This window comes from Uranotaenia lowii, chromosome 3 (assembly GCF_029784155.1).
Source record: "Uranotaenia lowii strain MFRU-FL chromosome 3, ASM2978415v1, whole genome shotgun sequence".
Taxonomy (NCBI): domain Eukaryota; kingdom Metazoa; phylum Arthropoda; class Insecta; order Diptera; family Culicidae; genus Uranotaenia; species Uranotaenia lowii.
In genome coordinates, this window is record NC_073693.1 from 278,884,627 (window position 1) to 278,896,853 (window position 12,227).

The following is a 12,227-nucleotide window of genomic DNA, read 5'->3' on the forward strand; positions in this document are numbered from 1 at the left end:
ACTGCTCCGTGGCATAGCGGCAAGTTGTCATCAACCATACGAACTCGAGAGACGGGTCCGGAGATTCTGCATACATACTGCAATGCTCGATACTTTTCCGTTCCTTCTACTTGTGCACAACAACGCGGAAGATAATAAATAGATGTCGCTCGCTCTGTCAGAACAATTTATCATTTCGCCAACAGTTTTGACAAGCTTTGAAATATATTACCATTATAATGCGGAATAAATTCGCCATCTCGCCTTTTGCTTTCTCATTCGCTCGCTCGCATTTCGTTCCGACGGGACCATCCAGATCCCATATTTGGTGCCATCTCCGGCTTGGCCTGGCCTGGCCTGGTCTGGAAGGAAGCAGCTCTCAGTTTTCGGAGGAGGATACACTCGGGTCCAATTCTGTCTACAGTTGAACTTCAACGCGACGATTTCCAGCTCCGGAGTTTGGCTTGTTCTGTTTATGCAATTTTAAATACCATTCCGGAAACGTGCTGGGTTGGTTCTTCTTTTAGGTTTTTTTTTCTCCTTTTGACGTTTTCCTTTTCTGAAATGGAAATCAAGCAATTGTTCGATTCAAATGTTTTTTTTTGTGCTATCGCCGCACTGTTGCTCTTTTTGAACTTAAACGCGCTGACAGCAGAAATCAACATTATCATCGAGCTCAGGAGGATTAAAGACTGGGGACTGGAAAAACAGGAATCAATTTTAGAATGGGAAATTTCGAAAAAAAAGGTTATAGTTATGTATATTCTTTCTAGACAAAATAAACTTAGAGATTTAGGTCAAAAAGTCACTGTTCCTCACCCTCCTTGGACAGCAGCCACAACCGCAGGCTGTCCAGAAATAGAAAGAAGAATAAGAAGAAGATCAATCCCTTGGAGATACTTTTAAATTCCGTTACCCAGTTATTAAAGATACAATACATATCAGCTAAACTAGAGGTTACCAACAAAATCTGAAGAATGATTTGAATTCATGACACCAAAATCTTCGAAAATCTTCCAAAATCAGTTATTTTAATTGTGTCATCAATAACATGTGTTTCTCATACATATCAATGCCTACTTTGTCCATAAACGCATGAATTTTTTTTATTAAAAACATCATAACATTTTGATGTTTAAATATGTTGAAGCAATTTAGAAATAAAAACTTGCCAGTATCAAAAATGGGCTTGAATTGGTCGGTTCTGCAGGTTAATCAGTTAAAATCCGGGAAAACAAATGGCCCAATATTGGGTTCGAAAATTTGCTGAGTTACAATTGAGACACATTCCAAAGTAACTAAGATGTCATCAAAAAATTTCCAAATTAATTAAAGTTGGGTAGTTTGTAGAAATATGTATTCCAACAATTGTTTTAATTTAAAAAATCGATAAGTTTCACGTGTTTAGATGGTAAATGTTTTGAGATGGTTGTAAAACATGAAATTCTCCCGTCAATGTATGATTTCACATTTATGTACCCCTACATACATGTAACGAGTGTTTCTCCTCATCGAAGCAGTGTTGTTTTGCAGTAAATATCAATGTTGTACTAAGCATGACGAACGGTAACATTTTCCTGTTGATGTTGGTGTTGCTGTTTTTTGCCAGTGCATTTTTCCAGCTACTGTTTGCTCATATCACGATGGGGGCATCATTTTTGTTTGTTTGTGATTTTGCTCATCTGCCACCAGTTTAATGTTATGACATTAATCCAGCAGCAGAAGCAGCAGCCCAACGAGCGAACCGAGGGCACCCAAGAAAGTGGAAAACATTCAAAGATCGTTTCGCGATATTAAAAAATATAGCATAACATGCGCGCTCATATGCAACACACAACAATATGTGTTCTCTGATGATGCCGATAACAGCCATACTGAGTAAAAGGAGAGAGCACGTTTCCCGATTTTGTTCTAGTTTTCTTTGCGCTATTTTTAATAATAACAATAATAATAATAATAACAAATCTAGTGGGATGCTGAGGGAGTCTTGTGGGTCTTGTGAGTTTCCAGCGCTACCCGCATCGCTACGTTTGTTGGTATAAACATTCCCAACACACGTTCTTCCTACGTTATCGACTTATTGAAAATAATAAATTGCTGCGGCAATAATGTTGCCATATTAAGACGGAAATTTAAGCTTGCGAAAAAATAAGCCACGAAGAGAAGAGCAGCATCCTACAGATTTAAGTTATGGATACTATTTACGTGAGTTGTGGAAATTTAGCCATAAGAACTGTTTCTTGTTAATCAACTAGACTTCGGTTTACATTACTCATTGAGCCAGGGTTTAGTAGAAAATGTTGAAATGTTAAATCTATGTCTATGTTAAAGTCTTGAAACTCAGTGCTGATATCAACTGATTCAAACGATTGAGTAAGAAGCTAAATGACTGAAAATAATGATCAACTTTAAGAAATGTAAAAAAAGACAAAAATGACAAAAATGACAAAAATGACAAAAATGACAAAAATGACAAAAATGACAAAAATGACAAAAATGACAAAAATGACAAAAATGACAAAAATGACAAAAATGACAAAAATGACAAAAATGACAAAAATGACAAAAATGACAAAAATGACAAAAATGACAAAAATGACAAAAATGACAAAAATGACAAAAATGACAAAAATGACAAAAATGACAAAAATGACAAAAATGACAAAAATGACAAAAATGACAAAAATGACAAAAGTGACAAAAATGACAAAAATGACAAAAATGACAAAAATGACAAAAATGACAAAAATGACAAAAATGACAAAAATGACAAAAATGACAAAAATGACAAAAATGACAAAAGTGACAAAAATGACAAAAATGACAAAAATGACAAAAATGACAAAAAATGACAAAAATGACAAAAATGACAAAAATGACAAAAATGACAAAAATAACAAAAATGACAAAAATGACAAAAATGACAAAAATGACAAAAATGACAAAAATGACAAAAATGACAAAAATGACAAAAATGACAAAAATGACAAAAATGACAAAAATGACAAAAATGCCAAAATTGACAAAAATGACAAAAATGACAAAAATGACAAAAATGACAAAAATGACAAAAATGACAAAAATGACAAAAATGACAAAAATGACAAAAATGACAAAAATGACAAAAATGACAAAAATGACAAAAATGACAAAAATGACAAAAATGACAAAAATGACAAAAATGACAAAAATGACAAAAATGACAAAAATGACAAAAATGACAAAAATGACAAAAATGACAAAAATGACAAAAATGACAAAAATGACAAAAATGACAAAAATGACAAAAATGACAAAAATGACAAAAATGACAAAAATGACAAAAATGACAAAAATGACAAAAATGACAAAAATGACAAAAATGACAAAAATGACAAAAATGACAAAAATGACAAAAATGACAAAAATGACAAAAATGACAAAAATGACAAAAATGACAAAAATGACAAAAATGACAAAAATGACAAAAATGACAAAAATGGAAAAAATGACAAAAATGGAAAAAATGACAAAAATGACAAAAATGACAAAAATGACAAAAATGACAAAAATGACAAAAATGACAAAAATGACAAAAATGACAAAAATGACAAAAATGACAAAAATGGAAAAAATGACAAAAATGGAAAAAATGACAAAAATGACAAAAATGACAAAAATGACAAAAATGACAAAAATGACAAAAATGACAAAAATGACAAAAATGACAAAAATGACAAAAATGACAAAAATGACAAAAATGACAAAAATGACAAAAATGACAAAAATGACAAAAATGACAAAAATGACAAACATGACAAAAATGACAAAAATGATAAAAATGTTAAAAATGACAGAAATGACAAAAATGGCAAAAATGGCATAAATGACAAAAATGACAAAAATAACAAAAATGATAGTAATGAAAAATGTGACAAAAATGAAAACAATGACTAAAACTACAAAAATGATCAATGAGAACATCAACAATGCAATAAAAAATTATTGAAGAGAACATTAAAATTCTCAACAGGCAAAAAAGCATCTATGACTTGCCTTTCCTTTCCAAAAGCAGCAATCGGGGAGACAAAAACTAAACTTTTCTGCCTGTTTGAATTCAAAACATTGCTACACTCGATACATATTTAGATACTGTAAAGTGAAAACACGTATGAAAATTGATGAAATTTTCGTAGAAAAAAAGAAGATGTCACTTGATAGACAAATGCCTACTGAGTGAGTTCCGATACGAATTCTTGATCGTTTTATTTACTGTTTGGTTCTCACAATTTATCTTGAACAGCATGCTACGATCAAAGATCAGTTCAACCAGTCGATTGGTAGAATTTTTATCAAAAATATTTAAACTTTAACTGCTGCTTTTAAACCCTTTTCATTGAAACAATATTCATTGAGACCCAATTATGAGAAAGTTTCCCCGGTTTTTTGCCGGAGGGGTTGGCAAAGGTTGAACTGGAGAAAATTTCGGTGGTTTTTCCGACAGCAAGGCTTGTTTATTTTTCTCTGCCTCTATTAGCTCGTATAAATCTTTTGATTGAGAATAACAAAAAATAAATATACACAAAAAACACGCTCACACTAAACCATCTTGCTTCATTTCTCATTTACCGCTCCAAAGTTCCAGAAGATACATTTTGCAAACGTGTGTTTCTCACTTTGCCTAGAGCCAACTGCACAAGAAAAGACAGCAACGAGCAGCGGCAGAAACGAAACGAAACGGTCTTTGAAGAGAGACCAGCAGCATCCATACCCTTCGCCAGCAGAAGAAGAAGTAGCAGCAGCAGCAGTGAACAATAACAGCAAAAACAACAACAGCAACCCAACAAGCACAATTTTCCTCAATGTTCGTTCGATTGATTATTTTTCCCGTCGGTTTTCACCAAACTCCGCAAAAGCTATACACAGCAAAAAAAAATGTAACGCTGGCCGATGTAATTTATGAAGATGTTAGCAAACCGAAGTATTTTTTTGTATTATCGTTATAATATTACATCTTTTCTATGTACACCATGTCAGCAAGTCTTTTTGTGTAATATCACAACCAGCGATGTTATATTACATCAAGTAGTCAATGTTTATCCAAATTGACAATCGATTTGCTGAACGTATCAAAAAGTTGGTGGAGGTTTGCAAGGCTCAGGAACATTTGTTTTTCTGGTGAGTATGATCAATCTTCTCAAAAAAACTTAGCAAAACCGTTCAGCAATGTTTAATTTCCTATTTTTCTCCCCAGGGCAATTTTGACCAAGGACATCGGAAAGAATAAAAAAGAAAGAAAGATTTGAAACTGTCCGGAGAAAAGGTTAGTATATTTTCCGATCTGATTATCCTCAAAGAGCTCACTTCCAATTTATTCTTTTAGGAAAGAACTGTTACGGATAGAAAACATGTACTGGCTGTTTCTTCCTAAGAATAAGGAATCCCGAATTTAAAATCTTACTGATACGGTGCCTTAGTGAAATGGTTACATTTTCGATGAAAAACTGTGAGCAATGAAAGAAGTTTAAGTGCAATGTTCCGACAGGATTTCCATAGTTCCAGCTCAATAGGTTCTGCTGGATATGTTTGGCACGGGAACCTGTTTTTTAAAGGATTAGTGAGAGAGTACTTCCTATCCGGACGACCCATAAAGGGCAGTTCTTACTTAGGATAAGAATATTATGCAACAGAATGATTATATTTTTAAATAAATTACTTGCGAACAGTTTGAATATATTGCTCAGTTCAATTCTCATTCAATTCCCTGATACTGATACTGATACTTTAAACTATAATCGTGCTCGAATTTGTCCACTTCGATACATACTTTTGATGAAATTTGTTTTACATCAATAAGATGTCATTTCGTAGTTACATCAAAACAATGTAATATTAGAGACCTTTTGCAACTCAAGTTATGTGCACGTTTTTGATGTAATATAGCAACACTTTTTTTGCTGTGTAAGCTAAGCTACATATACGAGGTAACACTGGCAGAAGCGAAAAATTTATTCGATGCAGCTTTTGCCCTGTTCAATTTACCAAAGATCTTGACAGTGTCGAAAGAGTAGGAAAATATCATGAGGGTAGTAGGGTAACATTTGATGGCAAATTGTACCCGCCGGAGACGAATGGAACTGACTTAGCTGGCTGAGCTGGTTGGGTATCTACCGAGGATCCCATATCGTTTGTGTGCTCAGATGAGGAAAGGGGAAAAAATACGAAAAATAGGAGGATTCCATTCCATTCGGGTCGGATGCTGAAAGGGAGCAACAGTGGAATGTCATCTGTCTAGGAGCCTTTACGCAAGGACGTGCAAATATTTTGTTTACCTTTGCTTGCGCTCATAACCGGGTATCCCAAAACAATTTTTAACAACAACACACACGGCCCTTAACTAATAGAATATTCCTGCACTAAGCTGTGGGCGGACAAATTTGTGTTGGAAGGCAAGGAAGCACAAAAAAAGAGTCCATACGCCCATCTGCAATGTGCCACTAGATGTGTGCTTTGTGGAGATCAAAGGGAGCATAAAATAATTATTTAAAGCAAACGATAAATTATTTTCTATCCTGTTTGTTGTGGTGGAGGTGGGGAGTGGGGGAGGGAGTTTCGTGGATAAATGGGAATGGGGGATAGGTCACATTTCGATGGGATCGGAATCAGGTCAAGCCAGCGGCCAACAAATCCCACTCCAAAAGGTGACGAAGGGAGAGGTGACGAAGAGCGTGTGAAGAGACAAAAATACTGCAGAGCAGCATGTATCAATATATGCTCTGGCTGTGTTGTGGCTCTGTCTCTCTATTTGTGTAATGTTTTCATGAAGCTTAAATCCCGTTGCGTTCCAATGCTATCCTCCGAGTGCAATAACTCAATGCTGGATTTAGGCATTATTTATATATTTTCCTCTGGTCATCCTGGAGGGGCACATTGCATCTCTCTGTGTGTGATTTACTTGCCTTGTTACACACTCACGGTGCTTTAGACTGTTTTATGATACTGTTATTCGCGATCAGGGGAAATTACAAGTTTTTTCTCGCAATTTTGTGTAACGTGCTTTCGTTTAAAATTATCTGATGAACAGGAAATTTATCCCTTATGCTAACTTCCAACTTTGTTATTCGCGATTCGTGATTTGAAGTTTCCCGTAAATTATTTAGAGAGAAGGGAAAACGCCAGGGCTTCAACAAGGGTCAACGCCTACTTATCAAAAAACAAATCAATGCTTGTTAAGCTTACCATCGCCTACTTGTCTGCATCTTGCCAATTTGTGTTTCCAAAAGTACATCATTGGCAGCATTATTAAATTTAACCAAAGTTAATTTTTCCACAAAATAAAAGTTACTTTAAGAAAATCAGAAACCATGAGGACTGATTTAGTGTGTAAAGATTTTGGATACCGGTTCTGCTAGTCATCGAAAACGCCGGCTAACTCTAGGAAACCGTACATATTCAAGTGCAGCTTGTTGGGACACTGTTTAGAAAGCAAAACTGATAGAACACGGAGACTCCCTGGTGGATGGAATCCGGGCGGAAACTGTTGACCATATTCTAAATAAACGGCCCAGTTCTACAACTGGCGATTTACCGTGGCTAAGCCAACGAACGGAAAGCATCGAGCTCACAGCCCGTTACAGCTTTGACACTTTCAGTATATTTGGCGACAGTCGCGTACAAATTGTTGCAAGGATTTACTTACTAGATATCTACTTTGTCCATTCCGGAGCGTAACTGTCAATAAGAAAAGCTTGCGAGTGCAGGGTCACAGAAACAATTGCCACCCACCTAACGATGTGCGTTTAATTTTGAATGTAAACCATCGTAACGTATTGACAGCATTTTACTGTTGGCAGTTTCGAAAAACAATGGCATGGTGTTCTTTTTTATCAATTTGGGTACTATCAATGAGAAAAGATTAGAGTCTCCAATCAACATTCAAATCTAGTACATTCAGAATCACAATTAGGAATGCACAAACGTTATGATGATTGAAGAAAAGATAAGCGATGGAGAAAATTTCTTCCGAAACACAAAAAAAAAGATAATCCGATGAATGGGCAGACAGACCAATAGTTGCAATGGTGGAACTAAATAGATGCGGAGATCGGTGGGACGTGTCTCGGAAAAAGGCACGAGAAATTTTCCCCTCCAGTTTTCCTTGTGCGCTCTGACAGACAAGCCTTCGATGGTCGTTCGCAGCACCACTTACACACTCCGAGTCACACACACACACAGGCGTCCACATCCACAAACACACGGAATTTTCGGGTGAACCCGAACGATGGATGGATGGCCAAGCCAGGCCAGCCTGCAGCATGCGGTCATAGGCCGAATTTGTGCATCCGTTGTTTTTCTGATAGACAACGGCAGATAATTACGGGTCTCTTTCTCTCCCCGGCAGGCTAGTTTTGGCTCAGCTCCTCGGTTGTTGATGTGAAATCCGGACACAAAGGCTGCCGCTGGACAAAGATCCCATAATTAATGTCATTAGAAAATCTGTACCATTTCCCATGCAGATTGGCGAATCCTGCGTAATTGTTTGAATTGTTTTGAATAACGAGCAGTTTTTTGGGGAGCTTCGGGCATTTTCCGATAAACGGGGACGATTATTTCGAGATGAACACAAACCTTTTTATTGGCCGACTGATATGGAGTTCGATTGGTCCCATCATCCCTAAATGTGCATGCATATGTCCCAGAAGCCAGCAGTCGTGAAATTTAATTGCGTTTTGTTTTATGCATAAACGATTTGTTGGATTCCTAATTTCGCTTAATTTGCGTTACAGTTTTGTTGTGTCATCAAATCGATTAATTTTGCATTTCTTTTTACGGAAATAGAAAAGAAATTGTTTTAACGTTCAAAATTTACAAATATATTAAAATATTTATGTCTTTGAACCTTGGATTAACTGTGAATTTCTGTAAATCCCTGATATTAAACTTAAAAATGTTGAAATCAACACAATAGTTTAAAAGCTTTAAAAAATAGTTGAAAATCAATTAAAGAATCATTAAGAAAACGCATTTTAAAGTTGTGATCCCAAATAAAGCTTAGAATCCCGAAAAAAACGCTTCTAAAGACCAAAAAACGCTTCAAAAGGCCAGAAAACGCATTTTAAAGTTGTGATCCCAAATTAAGCTCAGAATCCCGAAAAAACGCTTCAAAAGGCCAGAAAACGCATTTTGAAGTTGTGATCCTAAATTAAGCTCAGAATCCCGAATAAACGCTTCTTAAGGCCATGAATCGCATTTCAAAGTTGTGATCCCAAATTTAGCTAAAAATCTTGAAAAACGGCTTCTAAAGGTCAGAAATCGCATTTTAAAGTTGTGATCCCAAATTAAGCTCAGAATCCCGAAAAACGGCTTCAAAAGGCCAGAAATCGCATTTTAAAGTTGTGATCCCAAATTAAGCTCAGAATCCCGAAAAACGGCTTCAAAAGGCCAGAAATCGCATTTTAAAGTTGTGATCCCAAATTAAGCTCAAAATCCCGAAAAAGCGCTTCAAAGGCCAGAAATCGCATTTTAAAGTTGTGATCCCAAATTAAGCTCAGAATCCCGAAAAACGGCTTCAAGAGGCCAGAAATCGCATTTTAAAGTTGTGATCCCAAATTAAGCTCAAAATCCCGAAAAAACGCTTCAAAAGGCCAGAAATCGCATTTTAAAGTTGTGATCCCAAATTAAGCTCAGAATCCCGAAAAAACGCTTCTAAAGGCCAGAAATCTCATTTTAAAGTTGTGATCCCAAATTAAGCTCAGAATCCCGAAAAATGGCTTCTAAAGGCCAGAAATCGCATTTTAAAGTTGTGATCCCAAATTAAGCTCAGAATCCCGAAAAACGGCTTCAAAAGGCCAGAAATCGCATTTTAAAGTTGTGATCCCAAATTAAGCTCAGAATCCCGAAAAAACGCTTCTAAAGGCCAGAAATCGCATTTAAAAGTTGTGATCCCAAATTAAGCTCAGAATCCCGAAAAGCGGCTTCAAAAGGCCAGAAATCGCATTTTAAAGTTGTGATCCCAAATTAAGCTCAGAATCCCGAAAAACGGCTTCAAAAGGCCAGAAATCGCATTTTAAAGTTGTGATCCCAAATTAAGCTCAGAATCCCGAAAAACGGCTTCAAAAGGCCAGAAATCGCATATTAAAGCAGAAGCAGAAATCGCATTTTTGTGATTCCAAATTAAGCTCAGAATCCCGAAAAACGGCTTCAAAAGGCCAGAAATCGCATTTTAAAGTTGTGATCCAAAATTAAGCTCAGAATCCCGAAAAACGGCTTCAAAAGGCCAGAATTCGCAATTTAAAGTTGTGATCCCAAATTAAGCTCAGAATCCCGAAAAACGGCTTCAAAAGGCCAGAAATCGCATTTTAAAGTTGTGATCCCAAATTAAGCTCAGAATCCCGAAAAAACGCTTCTAAAGGCCAGAAATCGCATTTTAAAGTTGTGATCCCAAATTAAGCTCAGAATCCCGAAAAACGGCTTCAAAAGGCCAGAAATCGCATTTTAAAGTTGTGATCCCAAATTAAGCTCAGAATCCCGAAAAAACGCTTCTAAAGGCCAGAAATCGCATTTTAAAGTTGTATATGTATGTATGTATGTTGATAATCCACCATGGGTGCACGGATTCACCTCAGTGTGACCAAAGTATGGATTAAAATACATTATATAGACTACAAAACTCCATACCCGGCACCATGGCTTCGTGTAAGCTGTTATGAAATGAATGTAGTATGTGTTTATGTACGTATATTTGGAAGAATGAATCAATCAAGTACACAACCAGTTAAAAATGAATAACATATTCAATGTCACACATTTACTACAGGTATTCCGGCATCCGTGTATATACCTGGCTAGCTGGCAACTGATTAATCATTCGAATTTACACACTTAAACGGGAAAAATACATCTTACCCATCAGCTACCAACAGAACTAGAACCCATTACTTACAGCCGAACCTAGGATTAAAAAATAATCTAAGTATTATTTTGTATTTTTCTGCTATCTACACTTCCCTCTTACTTATCACTTCTTAATTCACTAAATTTATTTTGAATGTTATTCATACTCTTCCTTTTCTTCTTTAAATTTTTATCTGCTTTTTGCATCACCGAACTTTTTTTTTCTTTCTTTTTCCTTTTTGTGTTCCCATCGTTTGTGTTTGTGTTCATCGAAAATTTTTCTTTTGAGGTAAATAAATTACCGCAACATACAAAAAAATATGCATTATGATTATACAAAGGAAGACTTCCCTTGTTAACTCCACTAGCTTTCGCGACGTCATATGTTTATTTGCCAACCTTGCATACCCCCCGAGAAAGCTCTCCATTTTCACTTCATCTTACCATTAGCATTTCATTCACATGTTCTACTTTTTTATCTTCCAGTAAACCACCCAATTTTCATTCATTTCAATTCCCCTTATTAATGCACGATGGTTTAGTCATGCCTGCCCTTTTCACAAATTCATCAAAGCAGGCACTGATTTTCTTTTGAAATTGTAACAGAATCTTCTCTATGCCGCCAGTTACCATAGCAACACATTCAAGCACGCGTCACCATACGGATACCCAAGCTATCTGTTTCGAACGCACTAAAATCATTCATATAACTGTTTTATCATGTACCTACTCACATTTTGATTCTTTTAAATATTTGGGCAAACACAAAGCAGCAACATATTTTTTCCCTCCCACACTTTGTGCCAGGTTCACTCCAAAAACCATATACACGGCAACCCACCATAACACAATTTTCGATTTCCTCTTGCAGATAGATAATTAAAATTTCAAAGAATTACTATTTTTTCAATTCGAGATTTTTTCACAATCAAGATCCAAAATAAAATCGGTTCAAGCTCTTCACAGTTTGCTTCAAATCTTCCACTGGGCAAGCTGTGCGTGTCGTCGCCCTCCAAAGCCTTCACCACACCATCGAAACGACAAGAGAAACCAAAAAACAGAACCGCTCGCGGAGAATGTTCAATGAAGACTCGAAATCGCATTTTAAAGTTGTGATCCCAAATTAAGCTCAGAATCCCGAAAAACGGCTTCAAAAGGCCAGAAATCGCATTTTAAAGTTGTGATCCCAAATTAAGCTCAGAATCCCGAAAAACGGCTTCTAAAGGCCAGAAAATGCGTTTTAAAGTTGTGATCCCAAATTAAGCTCAGAATCCCGAAAAATGGCTTCTAAAGGCCAGAAATCGCATTTTAAAGTTGTGATCCCAAATTAAGCTCAGAATCCCGAAAAAACACCTCTAAAGGCCAGAAATCGCATT

At 36.1% G+C, this 12,227-nt stretch overlaps 1 long non-coding RNA gene across 1 annotated transcript; it reads left to right on the top strand.

Moving 5' to 3' along the window:
- Positions 1-4,935: 4,935 nt before the first annotated feature.
- Positions 4,936-5,676, top strand: LOC129758113 (uncharacterized). The gene is made up of 3 exons (XR_008739894.1): positions 4,936-5,136; positions 5,213-5,281; positions 5,342-5,676. It is a non-coding gene; the product is annotated as an uncharacterized LOC129758113 (long non-coding RNA).
- The last annotated feature ends 6,551 nt before the right edge of the window (positions 5,677-12,227 follow it).